We start from the raw sequence: 22044 nt of genomic DNA, 5'->3' as shown, positions 1-22044 counted from the left end.
GAGAAGCAGGGGAAACACAGTTCTGGGAGAGGAAGGAGGGGTCAGGGGGCCAAGACAAGCCTGGGGAACCTGACCTGGCGAGCAGAGAGACACAGATGACCTAGAGGAAAACAGTGGAGCAAGAGATAAAATAAGAGCATTCAGAGGAAAGGATTAGCGAGATAAGGAGTTCAAGGGACAAACATGAATAGAGAAAAACAAGAACGAAGGGACGTATGGATGACTAGGTAAATACTGAAAAAGAAAATACTCTCACTTCATTTTTTTTAAAGGTCTTATAAGATCTGCTCCCCTCAACTTTCTCTTGAGCACGTTTTTATTGACTCTAAGTTGGCGATGTTGTAAAATGTCAACAAATACAGACATCAGCTTCATTTTTTCTCCAGAACAAAATAGTTTGTTGATTATGTTTATTCTAACAAATATAATGGAGAGGGTTTGAGTTAGAAATTAATTTTTATGAAAGTATGACTAATTATTATGCAATAAATTCTAATTACATCTAGAGTTTCATAATCAAGAAAAAATATTAAGGTTCATGTATTAAATTTTCAAGATTTGGATATTCCTATTTAACAAAAATAGGCATTTTTTTTCTCAAAATAACCCCAATAGAATACAGTTTATTCATTCAGTCATCCAACTAATATTTACTCCTTGCTCTAAATATTGGAGACACAAAGTAGAAAAAGACATTGAGATTTATAATTTAGTAGGAAGAGGAAGATGAATCAGTGACTGCACCACACATTGGTAATCCTCCTAGGTGATGTTAGTGGTAAAGAACCCACCTGCCAATGCAGGAGACAAGAGACACAGGTTCAGTCCTTGGGAAGATCCCCTGGAGGAGGAATGGCAACCCACTCCAGTACTCTTGCCTGGAGAATCTGAGGGCTACAGTCCATAGGGTCACAAGGAGTCGGTCACGATTGAAGTGACTCAGCACATGGGGGCAGAGGGAGGGAGAGAAAATTATATTCAAGACTTGTGTGAGCATAGACTGATGGAGGATGTCAAATGAGGATCAATGCCTGAGATGGCTTCCTGAAGATGATGCTTGAGGGAGATTTATAAGAGTGACGAAAGTTGGTGTTACAGAGAAGAAAGTAAAGATGGGGGAAAGTAAAGGAAGACAAGACATGGTACTCCAAGAACAAATGTAAACATAGGGAGAATTAAATGAAGGAAGTAGTGGGAGATGAAACTGAGAGATAAACAGGAGAAGATTAGAAAGGCTTTCTGCATTAAGCAAAGGTATTCTGACTTGATCCTGAATGGTGTGAGAGACTATTTAGAACATTACACATCCGATTGATCTGAGCAGGTATATGTTTTAGAGAATTCATCTGAAGCACAGTGAATTGAAAAGGGCTAGACTAGAGGCAAGGAATCCAGTTAGGAGGTTGCTGCAATAATTCAGGAGGATAGTGGTTTGCTTAGAGAATTACCATAGATTTAGAGGACATAGACAGATTTGAATATATTTAAGAGTTACTACTAAGTCATTTCAGTCGTGTCCGACTCTGTGCGACCCCATAGACGGCAGCCCACCAGGCTCCCCCGTCCCTGGGATTCTCCAGGCAAGAACACTGGAGTGGGTTGCCATTTCCTTCTCCAATGCATGGAAGTGAAAAGTGAAAGTGAAGTCGCTCAGTCGTATCTGACTCTTAGCGACCCCATGGACTGCAGCCCACCAGGCTCCTCCATCCATGGGATTTTCCAGACAAGAGTACTGGAGTGGGGTGCCACTGCCTCCTCCGAAAATATTATATCTAGATAGACACAATACACTGAGAGTTTCATCTCTTGGTAGTGGGATTAGGAGTGGTGGAGGGATCCAAGTTTTCATGTCTGGGAATCTGGGTAGATGGCAGTATATTCATCAAATTAAGGTGAAATTTTAAAAACAGAATTCAAAATATATGGAACCTAGGAGGAGGAGCAAGTTTTAAAGGAAACTATTTGCCTTAAGGCCAATGAATTGAAAAGCAACTAAGCTCAGGATAACAGTAGAAGCTGGAACTCCGGGAGACAAGATGTGAGGGTTGAAAGAGATGAGTTCTTGAAAGAGGCTGGGAAGTTAAGTGCCATCACAAAAGTACAGGAAGGAGTGAGTTTCTACCTGAGGTGGTGAATAGTGGCTCATGTCAGAGACAGATCAAGTCACATAATTACAAACATCCAGTGGGGTGGTTGTAAACTTAAGAATAGGAGTGCAGACTCTTTTTTCAAAAAGCTTCACCTGTGAAAGAGAAGTGATTGTAGGCAAGGGATTTCTCATTATCATCATCATTATTATGACTACTACTACAATGATGAAAGAGACTTAAGGATGTTTATATGCAAAGAGGAAGTAGTAGGGGAGGAACTAGAGATTCAGTTAACAGAGAGAATGATGGATGAAACAGAGTTCTTTCGAACAGCGGAGAGGGGGAATATGTATCTTACCAATGCCCTGAGACTTCCCTCATAGCTCAGTTGGTAAAGAATCTGCCTGCAATGCAGGAGACCTGGGTTCGATCCCTGCATTATTAAGATCCCCTGGAGAAGGGAAAGGCTACCCACTCCAGTATTCTGGCCTAGAGAATTTCATGGACTGTATAGTCCATGGGGTTGCAAAGAATCAGACACGACTGAACGACTTTTGCTTTCACTTTTAATGCCCTGTACAACTCTAAGGGGCACAACACATGTTGTCTTTTATGATAAATAAATGTGAATTTAGTCAACTAAAGCACGGTTCTAGGAGTTTCCATTTATGCAGAATACAACTTGTGTCTCCAGAGTTACGCATGGCTGGCAACCCTGGAAATGCACAGCATACATGGAGGAATTGCTCAATTCACCTTTATTCCCCTGAGTGACAGTTAAACTGCATCTAACCCATTGAAGCTCTTCATACTGAGATTAAGGGTAACTATTAGGTGCTCACACTATTTGACAAGTACAATTGACAAAGAAGTAGAGCTTAGTGTTCTGTCTTACTAACCCAATTATCTTTCAGTACCATTCAACACATATTTATTGAGCACTCCTATGCCTCACTCAGTAGTATGCTGGGTTTTAAGGAATGCAGAAAAGATGCTAAACAGTCAGTAGCCTCAAACTAATTATAACCTGGTTTGAAAGACAAAATATATCTACTCACTCAAACTGTTAGGAGATACTGCAAAATAATGTGTGAGCGAAACAAGCGCTAAAGGTTAAAAGAGTTTCATTTAATTGAAAGAAAAGGAAATTTAAGATCATCTTGTTTACTGGTTTTCAAACTGTGCTTCCTGGAACCCTGGGGCTTCGTGGCGTTGCTGCAGGAGTTTCACAAAGAATGATGTATTCTCTGCCAAACACTGAAGATTTAAATTGCTCCTGGAGGTTCACCACGGCAATGTTTGTAATAACAAAAAATTAGAAACAAACTAAATGTCTTTCAATAGGGGTCTAAGTAAATTATGCTGCCTTCATACAATAGCATACTAAATAGCTGCTTTTAAAGGAAAAAGAAATCTGTATGTATTGTTAGAGAAAGATGTTCAAGATCTATAATTGAGTGGAAAATGTAAGTTGCAGAAAAATATGCACAGTGTAATCCTGTGTGTATAAAACAAGAGATATGTGTGTGTACATGCATGAATATAGATGTGTATACCTTGTTTATACATTAAGTATTATTTCTGGAAAGATACTATGTATTGAGAGTTTTATCTCTTCATGAGGCTGGGAGGCTGAGAGTGGTGTTGGGAGGAAATAGAAAATTATCAATCTAAACTAACCTCTTTATTTTATTGAGAGAAAGAGGAATTTTTTTGAGATTGAGGAAACTTTATTGAGATTGAGGAATACTGTGACTTATCCTAGGTCACACAGGCAGTATATAACTATGGACAGGAACTGTTTACAGAAGCAGTCAGTATTTCTTGCCTCTATTTCCAACATTCCCCCTCTTTCTCTACCACAATTCATCTCTCATTTATTTCCTATTCTGTACACACTAGCTTTTCTCTTTCATGTGTCCAGTTGACTCATCAAGTAGGGGTGCTCAAACTATCTATGAACTGTTGTACTGAAGAGGATTTTAGTCCTTGAAGGACCAAGTCAATCTTCTCTTTGGGCCATGGGGCAGCCAATGGAAGATACATTTAGTGTGTACTGGTTCAGTTGAAATCCCCATAGAGTTCACAGATTCCCTGGGCAACAGTGGTTCCATACCCAAGCAGGAGATGCCTCTAGGTATGATTTTGCTCTGCTGTCACTCCATGTGGGACCTTAGGTAATTTTTAGGGCTCTTCTGTGCCCAAGTTTCCACATTTGTAAACAGCAGACATTGTTTGAGCCTCTCACCTTACTCTGGGTTGCTGAGAAAATAGAATGATACAATAGACATAGGATTGTAATATTTCTTATCATCTTAGGGGGGATAATATATTATGATGGAGTCAGAATCCAAGCTCTGTCCCTCCCTAGTGTGTGGCTTTAGGCAAGTTGTATGCCTCTGTAGTGATCAATCTTTTTCTGTTAAATGACAATGATCCCCTGGTGGCTCAGTGGTAAAGAATCTGTCTGCCAATGCAAGAGACACAAATCAGATCCCTGGGTCTGGAAGATCCCCTGGAGAAGGAAATGGCAACCCACTCTAGTATTCTTCCCTGGGAAATCCCATGGACAGAGGATTCTGGTGGGCTATAGTCCATGGGTCACAAAAGAGTTGGACCTGCCTTATCAAGTGTAACAACAGCAATAACACCTAACTCTTAGAGTTACTTTCAGGCATAAATGAGATAATGGATACAAAGGGTTTAGCTCAGTGTTTGACACAGGAAGCACTCAAATGTGGTTCAGTTCAGTTCAGTTCAGTCACTTAGTCGTGTCCAACTCTTTGCGACCCCACGAATTGCACCACACCAGGCCTCCCTGTCCATCACCAACTCCCGGAGTTCACTCAGACTCACGTCCATCGAGTCAGTGATGCCATCCAGCCATCTCATCCTCTGTCATCCCCTTCTCCTCCTGCCCCCAATCTCCATTAGAATGGACTGGTTGGATCTCCTTGCAGTCCAAGGGACTCTCAAGAGTCTTCTCCAACACCACAGTTCAAAAGCATCAATTCTTTGGTGCTCATCTTTCTTCACAGTCCAACTCTCGCATCCATACATGACCACTGGAAAAACCATAGCCTTGACTCGACGGACCTTTGTTGGCAAAGTAATGTCTCTGCTTTTGAATACGCTATCTAGGTTGGTCATAACTTTCATTCCAAGGAGTAAGCGTCTTTTAATTTCATGGCTGCAGTCACCATCTGCAGTGATTTTGGAGCCCCCCAAAATAAAGTCTGACACTGTTTCCACTGTTTCCCCATCTATTTGCCATGAAGTGCTGGGACCAGATGCCATGATCTTCGTTTTCTGAATGTTGAGCTTTAAGCCAACTTTTTCACTCTCCTCTTTCACTTTCATCAAGAGGCTTTTGAGTTCCTCTTCACTTTCTGCCATAAGGGTGGTGTCATCTGACTATCTGAGGTTATTGATATTACTCCCAGCAATCTTGATTCCAGCTTGTACTTCTTCCAGCCCAGCGTTTCTCATGATGTACTCTGCGTATAAGTTAAATAAGCAGGGTAACAATATACAGCCTTGACGTACTCCTTTTCCTATTTGGAACCAGTCTGTGGTTCCATGTCCAGTTCTAACTGTTAGTTTTTTACTATTTCATTGTTGTTACCTTTTACAATGTTATTTGGTGTGTGTTTGGATCTATCCGTAGAAGGTCACTTCAACCTTGTATCATTTTATAGTCATTTATATTATTCCAGATTCTCCCGTGAACATTAAGCAAACCAAGAAATCCATTTTATGTCAAGAAATCAAGCTATTACTTCTGTTCAGTTATGTAAGTATTTATTTTTATTAAGCAACTATCATGTGCAAGATTCCAGCTAGGCTTTGTGGATATAGAATGAAAATGATACTGTCCTTGCTCTCAAAATGTTTTGATTCCAGTGGGTTCATCTGTCATTCTCAAACTCAAGTGATGGTTCCTGGCCCAGGCAAAACTAATGGTATACCTTGTAGACACAGGATGAAGCATAGCCATGGCAGCAACAATTGATTTGCAGGCCACAGGGGTGGCGTGAATTATATAACTCAGATTTTCTCCAACTTTTTGATTTCAGGATCTTCTTACATTCTTAAAAAGTATTGAGGATCCTAATGAGCTTTCTAAAATATGGGTTAGAGTTAGGAAACTGGACAGACTCTTGCAAAATAATGAAACTGTACCACTATCTTATACCATCCACAAAAATTAACTCAAAATGGATTAAAGATTTTAAGACCTGAAACTGTAAAATTCCGAGACGACCAGGGGGTTAACTCCTTGACATCTATCTTGGCAATGATTTCTTTCTTTTTTTTTTAAATTTTGGCACCAAAATCAAAGGTAACAGAAGTAAAAATAAACAAGTGGGACCACATCAAACTAAAAAACCTGCACAGCAAAGGACCGTCAAGAGAATTAAAAGGCAACCTATGGAATGGGAGAAAATATTTGAAAATCATATATCTGATAAGGGGTTAATTTCCAAAATATATAAAGACATAAATTCCAGTAACAAAACAAACAAAAAACCCAAACAATCTAATTAAAAATGAACAGAGAACTGAATAGACAGTTTTCCAAAGAGGACACAGAAATGGCCAAAAGGTACATGAAAAGGTGCTCAACATCACTAATTGTTAAGGAAATGCAAAGCAAAACCACAATGAGGTGATATCACGCCTGTTAGAATGGCAGTCAAGAAGTGGACAGAGGATAACAAGTGTTTGGTAAGGGAATTGGAGAAAGAGGAACTCGTGCCCTATCAGTGGGAATATAAATTGTTGCAGCCACTGTGAAAAATGGTATGGAGGTTCCTCAAAAGATTAAAAACAAAACCATGATACAGCAATTTCACTTCTGGGTATACACCCAAAGGAAATGAAAACAAGGTGTATGAGGAATATCCATCGATAGAAAAATGGATAACGAATATGACACACACACAGTGGAATATTATTGAGAAAGGAGAAAAATTCTGACAGACCATAGATGACCTCGAGGGCATTATGCTAAGTGAAATAGGCCAGATAAAGACACATATCATATGAAATAAATATGTGGAATCTGAATAAAAAGTCACAGTCATGGAAACAGAGAGTAGAAAAGTGGCTACCACCTGGAGGGACAGAGGAGATAGGGAGAGGTTGGTAAAACAGTTTAAACTTTCAGCTATAAAATGAATAACATCTGGGGATTTGATGTATAACATAGAGACTATAGTTGATAACATTGCATTGTATAACTGAAATATACTAAGAGAATAGAACTTAAATGTTCTCACCAAAAAAAGAAAAAGGAAAAAAAAAGGATAAATATGTGAGGTGATGGAAATGTTACTTAACTTGGTAGTAGGAAGCCTTTCATGATGTATATAAGTATCAGAGGATAACAATTTTTAATATCTTAATATATTTTAATATCTTGCAGTTTGTCAATTATATCCCAATAAAAATGAAATAAAATAAAATATAAAATAGTGTTATAGTTATTGTTGTTAATTGTATTAAAAATTAAAGCAGAACCATTTTAAATATTTATTTTAAATAACGTTAATTATTATTCATATCAATATATTAAATTGTCTATTAATTAAAATTTTAAATTATTAAAAATAAGAATAAACTGATTACATGTTAATAAAAACAATATTTTTGAAAAATAATTTATAGCTATGGCTGTTATAGAACAGATGATAACTTATTGAGTTTAACTTATCTTTGGAGAAAAGGAAAGTGAAAAAATGACTTATTCCATGATGGTGAATAGACTCTTCTAGCAGTGGTACCAGGATGACTATCTATGACGTGTGATTCAGTCATATGTATACCCATCCAGACATCTTTGTGGCTTAGGTTTTGAGGCTATCAATCTTATCCCAACCTCACACTGTCCTTTTTGTCTCTGTCATTGAGAATTGACTGTTCAAGGATGTTCCTAAGGGATGAAGGTTATATGTTGAGTAATGGAGAAAGAACCACTTGGAAATTCTGACATTTGGGTTTTTCCAGCCAAAGACGTTGGATGAGACATTATTAAGAGCCATAAATGTAGGCTGAGACAGAGCATAGCCTTAGCACCACACAGGAAGAGAGAGGGGATTAGCTTTCTAAACTTCCACTTTTATTAAAAGTAGTTCAACAACCAAATCCAAACATTATATTGCCACTCTTGCTTCTTGTCAGTTAGTCTTACTTTGCTCAAAACACTGTGAGTTTCCTGAGCCTGAACATCTTTCTCATAATTCTACTCTTTCCCTTTCTCTTGACCATAATATTTAACTCGGTGTTAAATACTTAGCTGGTCTAACTTATCCAAAGTGAAAGCCATCATCTTCTTTCTGAAATCTGTTTTCTTCTCTATATCCCAATAGCTATGTATAGTATCATCATTTCCCCAGCTATCAAGAATGGAAAAACATAGTCATCTTTGATTTTTTTCTCCTTCTCTCTGCCAGTTCTAGTTTTACAAAAAGTCTGAACACGATGAGGTAGAAACATGTAATGATTTTGCAGTTCACTGCTTTCAACAATGTTCTGCTGATCTTCCCTTCTCTCTCCGTTAAAACATCCTCAGCTGATCACACAGCCTTTGGTTACTTTCTGTAGCCCAGAACTGACTCATTTTCAGTTACCTAAAAGTCTAATCCAGGTCAAATCAAACCTTTACTTTTGTTTCTGACTCATATTGCGTCACCTATCCTACACATCAAGTTTGCCCCAGATCTGGAGTGACCTCAGCTGGAGGGTCTGGCCCCAAGTTGGGAGCCTCTTACCATTTCTAAGTGGAATCTTAGGACTTTGATAATTAGTGAATGGCTGTGTGTCTCCTCTTCATCCCTTTCCATGTTGAAATCCTTATTGAGATTATCCTGCTCTTGTGTCTTTACAGTGTATTAGGTGTGTAGGGGGAAAAACTCATTATTCCATGTATAGGTCTTTGGATCAAAACGGACATCATCTAGACCTAATGTAGAGAGTATCACAAGGTCTTGAACTTTGAGCCTAGTCTCATAAATAGATAGGAATTTTGGATTGTCTCTTTTGGGGACAGTATAAATACAGGGTGCAGAAAGGAGAGAATGGTATTATGCTATCAAAGGGGTAAAGGGTGACAGAATGTATTCTTTTTTAAAAAAAATTTTATTGGAGTATAGTTGATCTACAACGTTGTGTTAGTTTCAAGTATACAGCAAAGTGAATCAGTTGTGCTTGTACATATATACTCTTTTTTTAGGTTCTTTGCCCATATAGGCCACTACAGAGTACTTAGTAGTGTTTCTACTACTTAGTACTTAGTGGGTGTTATTTAGTAGTATTTAGTAGTGTTCCCTACCGTAGGTTGATAGATTGTATTCTTGCTCACAATATTTGCTGTTCCTCCCTCAGGAAAACTACACACGCCTGCCCAGTGACCTCAGGTTTGCCCATGTGACTTACCATGGACAACAAAATAAGGGCCAATGTGGTACATGCCATTTTTGAACAGAAGAACCAAAATACCTAAAATCACGATACCCAGACCCCAGAGTGAAGAGAACTCCTAGCAGAGCCCCAGTAGAGCCCCATCAGACCTCAGCCTATATGTAATGTGAACCAAGAATGGGTTTGGTGCCATGAGCTACCAACACGTGGGGGATGTTTGTTATCACTTATAACAGCTAAACTTGCTAGGCCTAAATGGCTTGCTAAATCCTTAAATGGCTTGCTTGCCTTGTGTTTCCTCTCCTCCTCAACCTTTGATTATTAAGGCCACTTAGTTGAAACTGGATGGACTTTCCTTTGAATCCTTGCTCCACCACGATTTATCTGTGTGATCTTGGGCAACTTACTTGACCTCTCCTCTCATCAGGCCATCTTAAAAATGAAGCAAAGGATATTAGGATATTATTTTGATTAGAGAATTAATATCTCATCCATGTCTGGCATAATATAAGCACTGGATAACAGTTTTCTACTCAACTCTATTTTTTCACCCAAAAGGAGGGTAGAATTCATCATTGAATTAATTTTTTTATTTTTGTTGTTCTTGGAATTTCCCAGGAACACTTCTAGTTTCTGTTTTTTACTTCAAAGATTTAAGAAATATGGTTACTATTTCCAAATATATGCTATTCTTACTAGTAGGAGATTTAACTTAGGCTGTTCTCCTCCTCCACCTCTGAAGCCTCTATGCACTTTATTTGTAATTTCACAATATAATAAAGCTACAGGCTTTTGTATTTAAGTCTCATCATCATCCCTGTATGCTATATTCTAAGTTCTATGAAAGCAGAAACTATATTTTACTGCTGATACCTGTGCAGGACCTAGAATACTGTCATATATGACAGTTCACAAAATCAGTAAATAAATGGTGAAATTAGTTTAAGATTATTTGGGGGTGTGTGTGTGCGCTCAGTAACTTCAGTGTGTCCAACTCTTTGCAATCCCTTGGACTGCAGCCTGCCAGACTCCTCTGTCCATGGGATTTTCCAGGCAAGACTACTGGAGTGGATTGCCATGCCCTCCTCCAGGGGTCTTCCTGACCCAGGGATCAAACTTGAGTCTCCTGCAATGCAGGAAGATTCTTTACCCACTGAGCCACCTGGGAAGCCCTTAAGGCTATTTGAGTACAGAGATTTTTCTATGAGTATGTGCCCCACTGATCTATCAAAATAGAAGTTTTATGTCTCAGTCTTCCATAGACAGACCTTCTTGGAAGAGGCCTGACCAATTCCCTTCACAAATTATGGCATGTGTCTGAATGAGGCATGCAGAGCAAAGGCTCTTATTTGAAATATTTTCTCATGGTTAGAAAATATCATTTGGAAACTTAAAAGCTGTAGACTGTTTTTTAAAAATAAATAAAAAATTTTGAATTGTACATTGCTTTTGTTTTTAACCAAACTGAAGTTCCTAGCTGACTTCTGTTTGTTTGTTTTCTCTGGGAACCAAGTAGCTGTACTACACCCAAGCGTGTATCATTTCACGACAATGACTCAGAAAGCAGTACAGATGTCAAGGCTTACCTAGTCCCTAAAAAATGCCTACCATGCAGGAAATGAAATAAGGTTCCTGGACTCAGCAGAAATGGGGTGAGGATAAAGAGGCTGCTTTGAATTTGTGGGCTTTCCCAAACTGCTTTGGAAATATCTCATGCAAATCCAAATAGTATCTGGGTCACAGATAGTTTTTGACCAGTAACTTCTGAATATACTTTTGGTCTTCTAATATATATAGAGGTAGTGGGCTTATTTGGAAGATAAAATAATTTGAATAATTTAGATAGTTTGATACCTTTCTACCAATGAGGATCTTTTTTCCTAACTGTGTCATTCTAGGAACAATTTTCAAGGCCAAAATTTTATTGTGCTGAACAACAAATAAAATCCAGTCATCTAGTGCTTTTACCAACAACTTAAATATGCATGACCTATTGTTTCTGAATATGTCTTTTTGTGCCTATATATATATATACACACACATATAACAATTTAGTCCAGCTTTTTAACCAAGAAACAGCTTGCTTAAAACATGAATTGTATCATTGTATTTGACAAAACATTCAGTCTGTAACTCATTACTTTAGAAGCCTGTCAAAAGCTATTTAGAAACTTTCTCTTTAGTTTTGGTAATAACAAACCAAAAGTACCTAGAATTCTATGGGACATAGACTGTCAGGAAATGTTGAATGTACCATTTTGTGGGGGAAAGCAGAGACTTTTACAAGAAGACTTCAATATGCAAATAGAGAAAAGTTTAAAATATGCAAATTAAAAAGATTTAAGAATGGGAAGGATTTAAGAAGAGAGAAATCAACATGCAAAGAAAATTATTTCATACCTCACTTTGACACCCTGGCTTGGATACTATTCTGAAAATGGGGTTGTTAAATGTCTGCCATGACAGAGAAGTTTTTTCGGGGGAAATCCCAAAGATGACCACAGCCTAAAAATGCACAGCTTAGAGGGGAGTTTCCAATGGACTTGGCCATTGGCCAAGCCCCAGGTCATTCATTCAAATTACTCCCCACAGTACAACTAAATGCTTGCCCTGGTCTAGCATGGCACTTATGCATAGAAAATAGGAGTTAGCACAAGGAATCCTCCAGCAAGAGAAATGAACAGTGAAGGAGAGAGCTTGAGTCTTACTCAAGGACCTCAACTAATATACTGTTGAAGATTATCAGCTCTTACTGAATTTGAATCTACATGTTATAGCTTGCTCACTGGGGGCTCCGGTAAAAACCAGCACCAACAAATGACTACAAGATCGTTTGTCATACAATACAGTTTTTCTCTTTTTCTAATTTGTGGGGAAGGTGAAGAACCATCTGTAGGCATCTTTTATATAAGCAATAGGCATACAGAAAGTGAAGAGGAGAAAAAAAAAATAAACTTTCAGACTACACATCATGACATTTTGACACTGAGTACTTTATTGACATTTTAGTTCCCACCATCACATTTCAAGTCAAGTATAGAAGTGTTTTATCCAGTAACAACAGAGAAAACGGAGCAAGAATGGGGCTTGGAGTCTGATGGACTTGAGCTTAAATACTGCTTCTGATTATGGGCAAATCATTGAAACTTTGTGAGCCTTGGTTTCCTCATCTTCAAGATAAAAATGAATGCTAATACTTTTCTCTTTCAATTATGAGATTGAATGATCTGAATTAGAGAACCAGACTACATCTCTCAAAGACATGGAATCTGACTTTTTTTTTTATGTTCCCAATGGTTGGCAAAGAGTAGACATTTATAAACATTTAATGAATGAATGAACAAAATGACATAGTAAAGCATTAGTAGGTACAGGCCTGGCTCAATAAATGTAAGTGCTCAACAAATATTGCTTTTCTCTGGGTAAGGTAGCAGTGTGATTACTTGCAAAGTGAAGCATGAGATATTAACTCATTCCCTCCACACGAGGACTTGAATTTTGACCTAGATGAGAATAAAAGAGGCAACATTGCCAAATATAGAATTGCCATTTGAGGGGAAATGTAAGGAAGAACAAACTTTGTCATGACAGAATCTTTTGCATAAGTGAGATATCATTTTTTTCTGCTGAATTCTGCAGTTTGACCATGGGGATGCAATTGTATTCTTTCAGTAATTATTTATTTCTTTATGCAAACATCTAGTTTTTTGGAGAATTTGTTCAAAGTAAACATACCTCAAAATATTCTCCTGAATTAGACTGTTATTTGCCATAGTTTTCATGTGAAAAGTCTGAGCAGATTATTAAATTGGAGTCACCTATCTGTCATTCAATATTCTAGCAATTTAAAAATCATGAAATTTAAATAAATGTTTAGATGATTATTTCCATACATGTGATTATTGTATTTGTTATATTATACACAATGGGCTTAATTTTTCATTTCATTGTGAAGGATACTGTTATTATAACTTAAGCCATGTAATTTTCTTTCTTTTTTTTTTTTTTTGGCCAACAAAAACACTGAGAAAAATAACATTTCCAGCATACATCAGAATTACTTTGAATATCTGTTTATAAATTATGTTAAGAATAAGAGTATAAAAAGTATCATATAAATGACATAAGGGGGAGTGAATGCATGAATTGAATTTTATTTATATAGGAGTTTCTTTTCAAGTAATCTATACAGGAAAGGATGAGTTAATGTCATTTTCCTGAAGTTATGCTCTCATTCTTGAAGACATACTTCGTGTTAGCAATCTCAGGGCTTGCTTTTTAGTAAGTCAAGACGTCACTGGAGTAATCATAAATCTCTATACATGATGGAAATTTTGAGTTAATTGGCATTACAAATTCTTGGTGTGATAACTCAGGACTGGCATTGATGAGTATGACTTTTTCAAGACAGACAAGCATGAACTATAAGAATGAATTGTATATCCAAGATGTATACCCCTGTGCTCCGACTACAAAATTTAAATGTTACTAAATTCACAGAAAGTTCCTGAGTGAACCTAAACGGGGGGTGAAGGCAGATTCATTGAACAAGAAAAGGCAACATGTAAGAGTATAAAAACTCAAAATCAAGAGGAAAAACATGAATTATTTTGAGCAGAAATGGTGAAGAACTAATATAATCTTCCACATCAGAGCAACTAAGTATTTTGGGCTATCTTCCATTATAAATAGTAAAATACAGAGCAGATGATAGATTTATTTTTTTAGGGCACAGATTTATAGCTTTTAATTCAGAATCTAGAAAAATGAACCAGGAGATGGGCACATTTTTCTGACTCATGAAAGGGAAACTGATGACTTCACTCAGCCTTAGAAGTTATAACTTTAAGATCTGTAAAGCTTTCCTTTGACTAATAATATAGACACATTCCATAGATTTTATTGGTGTCACACTTTCACATCTTCACCTTGGGAACATGGTATATATAAATCCCTATTATCATAGATAAGAGCAATAAAAGACCATTGATGATGTTTGGACTTTTAGCCACTATAGTTTTTGAATGAGAACTCTGCAATTATTATAACAGCTTTGTTCCAAGGAAAAGGTGATCATAAATAACACAATGGGCCAAGACCCAAGCTCTCCATAGATCTGGACTTACTTTTACTACTACAAGGCACAGGACTTGTATTTGAAGAATATAGAATCCTTTTGTGCATGCTTATGGATCACAATAAACTGTGAAAAATTCTGAAAGAGATGGGAATACCAGACCACCTGACCTGCCTCTTGAGAAACCTGTATGCAGGTCAGGAAGCAACAGTTAGAACTGGACATGGAACAACAGACTGGTTCCAAACAGGAAAAGGAGTACGTCAAGGCTGTACATTGTTACCCTGTTTATTTAACTTATATGCAGAGTACATCATGAGAAACGCTGGGCTGGATGAAGCACAAGCTGGAATCAAGATTGCTGGGAGAAATATCAATAACCTTAGTTGGAGATGACACCACCCTTATGGCAGAAAGTGAAGGAGAACTAAAGAGCCTCTTGATGAAAGTGAAAGAGGAGAGTGAAAAAGTTGGCTTAAAGTTCAACATTCAGAAAACTAAGATCATGGCATCTGGTCCCATCACTTCATGGCAAATAGATGGGGAAACAGTGGAAACAGTGGCTAATTACTTTTTGGGGCTTCAAAATCACTGCAGATGGTGATTGCAGCCATGAAATTAAAAGATGCTTACTCCTTGGAAGGAAAGTTACGACCAACCTAGATAGCATATTCAAAAGCAGAGACATTACTTTGTCAAAAAAGGTCCGCCTAGTCAAGGCTATGGTTTTTCTAGTGGTCATGTATGGATGTGAGAATTGGACTGAGCACTGAAGAATTGATGCTTTTGAAAAGACTCCTAAGAGTCCCTTGGACTGCAAGGAGATCCAAACACTCCATCCTAAGAGAAATCAGTCCTGAAAATTCATCGGAAGGACTGATCCTGAAGCTGAAACTCCAATATTTTGGCCACCTGATGCGAAGAGCTGACTCATTTGAAAAGACCCTGATGCTGGGAAAGATTGAGGGCAGGAGGAGAAGGGGACGACAGAGGATGAGATGGTTGGATGGCATCACCGACTCAATGGACATGTGTTTGGGTGGATTCTGGGAGTTGATGACGGACAGGGAGGCCTGGTGTGCTGCGGTTCATGGGGCTGCAAAGTCAGACACGACTGAGCGACTGAACTGAACTGAACTGATACACATGGATAATGAAGCCTTCTCCCACTGATCACATTAATGTGATTTCTTATATTTTAGGAAGAGGCTTCATTTCAATTCCTATGACAGTCTCCAGTTCCTTATTGGCAATAGAAGTCCTACCAAAGTCAGCCTGTTCCCCTGGGGCAGTGGTAGTGTGCTAAACCTCAGCCAACTACTTACTGTCAGGGGCCACAGCATCTTTGTTTATCATTTCCCACTCGCCTTGCCACAAAGCCCTGGTTTAAGGAATTGCACCCTAAGTGGCATCCAAATTATACTGTTGTAGCAGATACTCTTGTGCTTTGCCCAGATCCACTCTTTTGGGTTGACATTCCTGCTACAAACTGCACTGAGTACCCCCAGATTTATATGTTGAAGTCGTAACTCCTAATATGGTGGTATCTGGAAGTGGGGCTTTGGGAGTTAATTAGGCTTAGATGAGATCATGAGAGTGGGTGACTCCACCATGGGATGTCTTCTTATAGGAAGAGGAAGAGGATTTGCTCTCTCTGTCTGCCATGGTAACACAGTGAAAAGGCAGCTGTGTGCAAGCCAGGAAGAGGGTTCTCACTGAGGGACCAAACTGGCCAGCACCTTGATCTTAGACTTTCCAGCCTCCAAAACAAAATTCCTATTTCTAAGCCAGCCAATCCATGGTATTTTGTTATGGCAGCCCAAACTGGCTAATATAGCATCTATTCCTCAGCTACTGTGAAAATCAACAGCTGAGGTTCACAGTTGTGTCCCTCACTGAGCACTGCTTGGCCCGAGGTTACAACCCTTTCTAAATAGAAGGCCAAGGGCAGAATGGGGAGCTACAAAGATTCAGCTCTTTTGCCTAATTTTGTGAAACTCCCAGTGGCCATCGCAGCCTCCCCTGAAGGATTAGACAAAAACTCAATCGCAAGCAGAGTGCTGGCCAACTCCTTCCTTTCTCTAATCTGCCTTCCTCACTTCCATGCAGGTCTCTCCCCTGAGATCACTTTCCAGTGAACCTTCTGCACGGCACTCATTGACTCAGAGTCTGTTTCCAGGGAATCCTATTTAAGCTAGCTATGATCCAGTAGTTGTGAATAGTATCACTTCTTATCAACTTTTAGTGTTCTGCCTCACCCATCAGAATCCTAAGCAAAAAAGTTATTCTGGTTACTTGTTAACAGCAAAAGTTATTTGCTTCATCCTAGGCTAAAAAGTTGACAAAAAATCGTGGAATCAGTCCTTCATCTTAGAAATCTAGGACTCTTTCTTCTTGCCTAGTCTTCTTTTCTCAGTATCTAGTTCTCTCTTGCTTTAGGCTCTTAACCCACCTCTACCCATCTGCTTCATGTACCAATAAAGTGGCAACTACTTTCTTCTCATCAAATCCTCCATCATCAGATAATGCTCTCATCTAGGCCTCAAGGTGGACATTTGAGTCAACCAATTCACAAGTGTACAAGTGAAGTAATAGATAACTGGTTTTTGCCAGGTTATTTCTGTGAAGGGCCTTTTCTGTTTCTTCTTTTCTCTTTACTTCCATCCTTCCCTCTCTTTCCTCCATCCCTCCCTCCCTTCTTTCTTTTCTTTCTTTCAAAATGTGGGAATGGGAGATTTCCAAGGACAGAGACACCGAATAGCATGCTAAGGCATCTGAAGTGTTAGCCACCAGCTAACTCCACACTACTATTTTTTCTTTATATTTTATCCTTTTCAAAATTTCTTCTTTTGTCTACTTCTGAATCCAACATTTCTCTAAAAGCACTATATTTTTTCCCAATGGTGCTCTTGAAAGCAATAGTGAAGGTTCAAACAGAGAGCAGGCAAGAAGCAATGTGACTGGGAATTGGGCCATGTCTACCAGTGCTGTGTTCCCTTAGATGCCTATTTATCTAACTTCCCTGGTGATGGTTGACCTGTCTTCCCCAGACTGGATGCCATGCAAAGTCATGTTCAGAGAAACTCCAGTCCAACTTTAGGATCCACAAGGATAGTATAGATATTTATTATAAGTAAAGAGGTAAAATGAGTTTTACAGTATGCATCACACAAAAAATTTCTGAAGAGTCATTAGGCTTCTCTGCATCTCCCTAAAATCTCCTCCTACATGTGTCTCCCCTCTCTACTCCAATGTAGTCCCCTCACTGTTTTGCCGACATAGCTTTGGCCCTTTGCCTACACTGCATCTTCATTTTCTACCCTCCCCAAGTGGGCCTGCTCTGCCTGGCTCCCTGGAAAGGGATATGTGGTCTTTGGCTCTGCCTTTTTCCCTGTGAGAATTCACATGCTTTCTTCCCCAGAAATTCTGCTGAATAACATTCCCATTGCTATCATACAACTAACTGACCCACTGACTCATCCACAGAGTACAGCACCACAGGAATCTGACAGACAAAAATAGCCATGTCCTTCTCTAGGGCCAGGAATCATAGCTGCAAGACAGGAAAGAGAAAGGGAGAGAGTTCAAGTCTGATTAGTTCTTTCAGATGAGTGAAGATATCTTTAGCTTTTTAAAAGGAAATCCTTACCCCACCTCCCTTTTATTTATAAAACATCAGGTACATAGTAGGTATTCATTTCATGGGCTTCCCTGATGGCTCAGCAGTTAAGAATCCACCTGCAATGCAGGAGACACAGGAGCCGCAGTTTCGATACCTGGGTCAGGAAGATCCAGGGCATGGAGTAGGGCATGACAACCCATGCCAGTATTCTTGCCTGGAGAATCCCATGGACAGAGGAGCATATCAGGCTGGGGTCCATGGAGTCGCAAAGAGTCAGACATGACTGACATGTACTCACTTCTTATTGTTTATCGAATATCATTCTGCAAAAAAGACAAAATGAAGAGATTTCTACCTAATCTCAAGTAGACTTTATGTAAATTTTTGAAATCTTGTGAATTCCCTTAAAACTTATCCCTAATCAAATATATTTACAGAAAAAATAAGCAAATATGGGATTATCTACCATGTTGTGTTATTTGGACTATTGCTACTGGCTAGTTATGAGTTGACTGTACTAATAAAAATCTAAAATAAATTCAAGATCAAAATCAAGATAGAGGGAAGAGGAGTAACATTTGTTGAGGATACGCATTAAAGCTAGCTGCTGTCCACATGTACTACTTCATTTATATTGCAGTAAATCTCGGAAGGATGTGCTGTTGTCTCATTTTTTGAATGAGGAAACTGAGGCTCAGAGTGGTAATGTAACTTGCCCAGGGTCACACGAACAAAAGCAATAAGGTGGACTTGCACTCAGATCTGTCAGGCTCCCAAGTCTGTGATCTTTATCCACTACAACACGCAGCCTTTTGATTCTGGATTTTATTCTACTTCGGGGAGTTGTCTTGGGCTTACTCTAGCTATTTTGTAGATGATGAAGAGTCATTTCTGTCTAGTTAAGCCTTAAACACCAAAGAACAAAGTACATCATATTTCTACATATGAAAAGCCATTTGGAGTGTAGTGTAGAGGACTGTCGTTTCTAAGCACTCTCACACATAGTAATGGCTGACCCAGTACAAGAATCTAACACAAATTGCCAGAGTCTTATTTATTATATTGTACGCAAGCCAGAAAACCTAGAAATCCAGTTCGGTATTGGCTTTCCAACTCCTGAGCTGAAAGGGAGCCAGGTAAAGCAAGCTGCCTTTCTCATTGTGTTTTTTCCAGAGGCCCCAAGCTAAGGCATCAATCACATTCGCCCCTTTATTCCAACTTGAGTTGTAAAGTGTGAGAGTGTGATTCAGCCCCTCTTGTTTAATGTCTACTATTTTATTCTACTACCTCATTCTTTTTTTTTTTTTTTTCTTTTTGTTCCACTTTTAGCTCAAGTTTCTGGGCATATAAAAATAAAATGTAAAATGTGATAGGTGCATGCTTTAGTGATTTACAGAGGTGGATTCCAACTTCCTTTTAAGGCCAGAACTATGGATTTTGCTTTTGTTTTATTGTTTCTTATCTATCCAACTGGGCTGTAAGTTTCCTTTAGGACAGGATCCAGGTCTCATTCATCTTTGTAGCCTCCTCTCTCTCTCCCCAGAGAGTGGCTTTTCCCAGTATCTTACACATTGGAGACCTTCAATAAATGCTTATTGAAATATATGTGTGAATAAATGCAGACGATAGAGGCATAGCGTTCTATTTTTGTCCAGTGCCATAAAAGGTAGTGACTGTGTCTCAATGGTTTAAAAACTTTTGTTGTGGTCTAAATAAATTTGAATTGTTTCTTTCAAAACTGGCTAAGGCTGCTGTGTCATTTAGGATGCTTTTAGCGGCAAGTAACAGAATAACCAACTAAAAGCAACTTAAGGAGTAAGACTAGATGAGATGACAAGACAGCAGGTCTGGAGGAGGTGTGCCACACAAACAGGATCATCAAGGACCCAGGTTCTTGGCATCCTCTGATTTTGCTTCCCGAGTGTCTCACTGTCACCAGATGGAGATGGATGCTTCATATCCAAACATCTTGTCTTCCTAGAATTTATTTCAAGGTAGGAAAGAAGAGGCAGAAGAGGATTTCTTGACATATTTTCCCTTTTTGTCAGCATACTTCCCTTTTCCTCTTATTGACTAGCCAGGATCACTTGCTCATTTTATACCACTGCCATCAGGTGAACAGAATTGCCACATACTATGATTGACTTGGACAAGTCATGGTTCATCCACTAGGAATTAAGGAGGGTTATACCTTTTCTTCTTCATGGGTCACTGCTTTATTGTGGTGAAGGAGCTTGTATAACTCAGTAAGGCTACGAGCCATGGCATGTAGGGCCACCCCATTCGGACGGGTCACGGTGGAGAGTTCTGACAAAACGTGATCCACTGGAGCAAGGAATGGCAAACTACTCCTGTATACAATGGAAAAGACCCTGATACTGGGAAAGAGTGAAGACAGAAGAAAAGGGTGACAGAGGATGAGATGTTTGGGTGGCATCACCAATTCAATGGATATGAACTTGGGCAAATTCCATGAGATGGTGAGGGACAGGGAAATCTGGAGAGCTGCAGTTCATGGGGTCACGAAGAGTCAGACACAACTTGGTAACTGAACAACAATATCTTTTCTGGGAAGCCCTGGGGGCTCAGTGGTAAAGAATCTGCCTGCCAGTGTAGGAGAGTTGGATTTGATCCCTGGGTTGTGAAGGTGTCCTGGAGAAGGAAATGGCAACCCACCCCAGTGTTCTTGCCTGGGAAATCCCATGGACAGAAGAGCCTGGTGGGCTACAGTCCACAGGGTTGTTAAAAGGTCAGACATGACTTAGAGACAATAACAACAAATATCTTTTCCAAGGTATCTTTAAGTTAGAGTTCTGTTATCTCCTACTTGAATAAATCAGAAAGAGGTAATAAGGAATAGGTGTTGGTGAGGAAAACAGTAGTATCTGTTACCTTCTGTAGGAATTAGCTGTCACAAGCATTTCTGCCAGAGATGTGAGCTAGTTTGTGAAATTCTTAGACCTCAATAAAGGGGCAGAGGGCTCCTATTTATTTATTGAATACCTATTCATACATATGTTATTTCATTTGACCCTCACGCCATCAATCTAGGAAGCAGGTATTTTTACCAATTTACAGATGAGTGTACTAAGGCTTAAGGAGATTAAAATATTGCACAAAAGCTAGAGACCATCATGAGATTCAAATCTATATATGTCCTTCTCTAAAATACATACACTTTCATGTATTTACAGATGAATGTACTAAGGCTTAAGGAGATTAAAATATTGCACAAAAGCTAGAGACCATCATGAGATTCAAATCTATATATGTCCTTCTCTAAAATACGTGCACTTTTCTCCATGTTTTAGGGTCTAATGGTTAATTTCATCTGTCAATCTGACTGGACTACAGGGTTCTTAGATATTTAATCAAACATTTTTTGGGGTATTTTTGTGAGAATGTTTTTAGGTAAGGTTAACATTTCAATGGGCAGTCTGAGTAAGGCAGATTGCCCTTCCTAATTTGGCTGGGCCTCATTCCAGCAGTGGAAGACCTGATACATATTCGTGTGCTCAGTTGCTCAGTTGTATCTGAATCTCTGAGACACCATGCACTATAGCCCATCAGCCTCCCCTGTCCTTGGTATTCTCCAGGCAAGAATACTGGAGCAGGTTGCCCTTTCCTTCTCCAGGAGATCTTTCTGACCCAAAGATCAAACCCACATCTCTTGCATGTTCTGCAATGGCAGGTGGATTCTTTACCACCAGTTCCACCTGGGAAGCCCCAATGAAACAATATTCTGTTGAGTAATAGAGGTTTCCTTGTGCCTGATGGCCTTCAGACTGAAGCACTGGCTCATCCTGGGCCTTGAGCCTGCCAGCCTTCAGACT

This window comes from Bos indicus x Bos taurus, chromosome 2 (assembly GCF_003369695.1).
Source record: "Bos indicus x Bos taurus breed Angus x Brahman F1 hybrid chromosome 2, Bos_hybrid_MaternalHap_v2.0, whole genome shotgun sequence".
NCBI classification, from domain to species: domain Eukaryota; kingdom Metazoa; phylum Chordata; class Mammalia; order Artiodactyla; family Bovidae; genus Bos; species Bos indicus x Bos taurus.
This window is presented reverse-complemented; position numbering follows the sequence as displayed.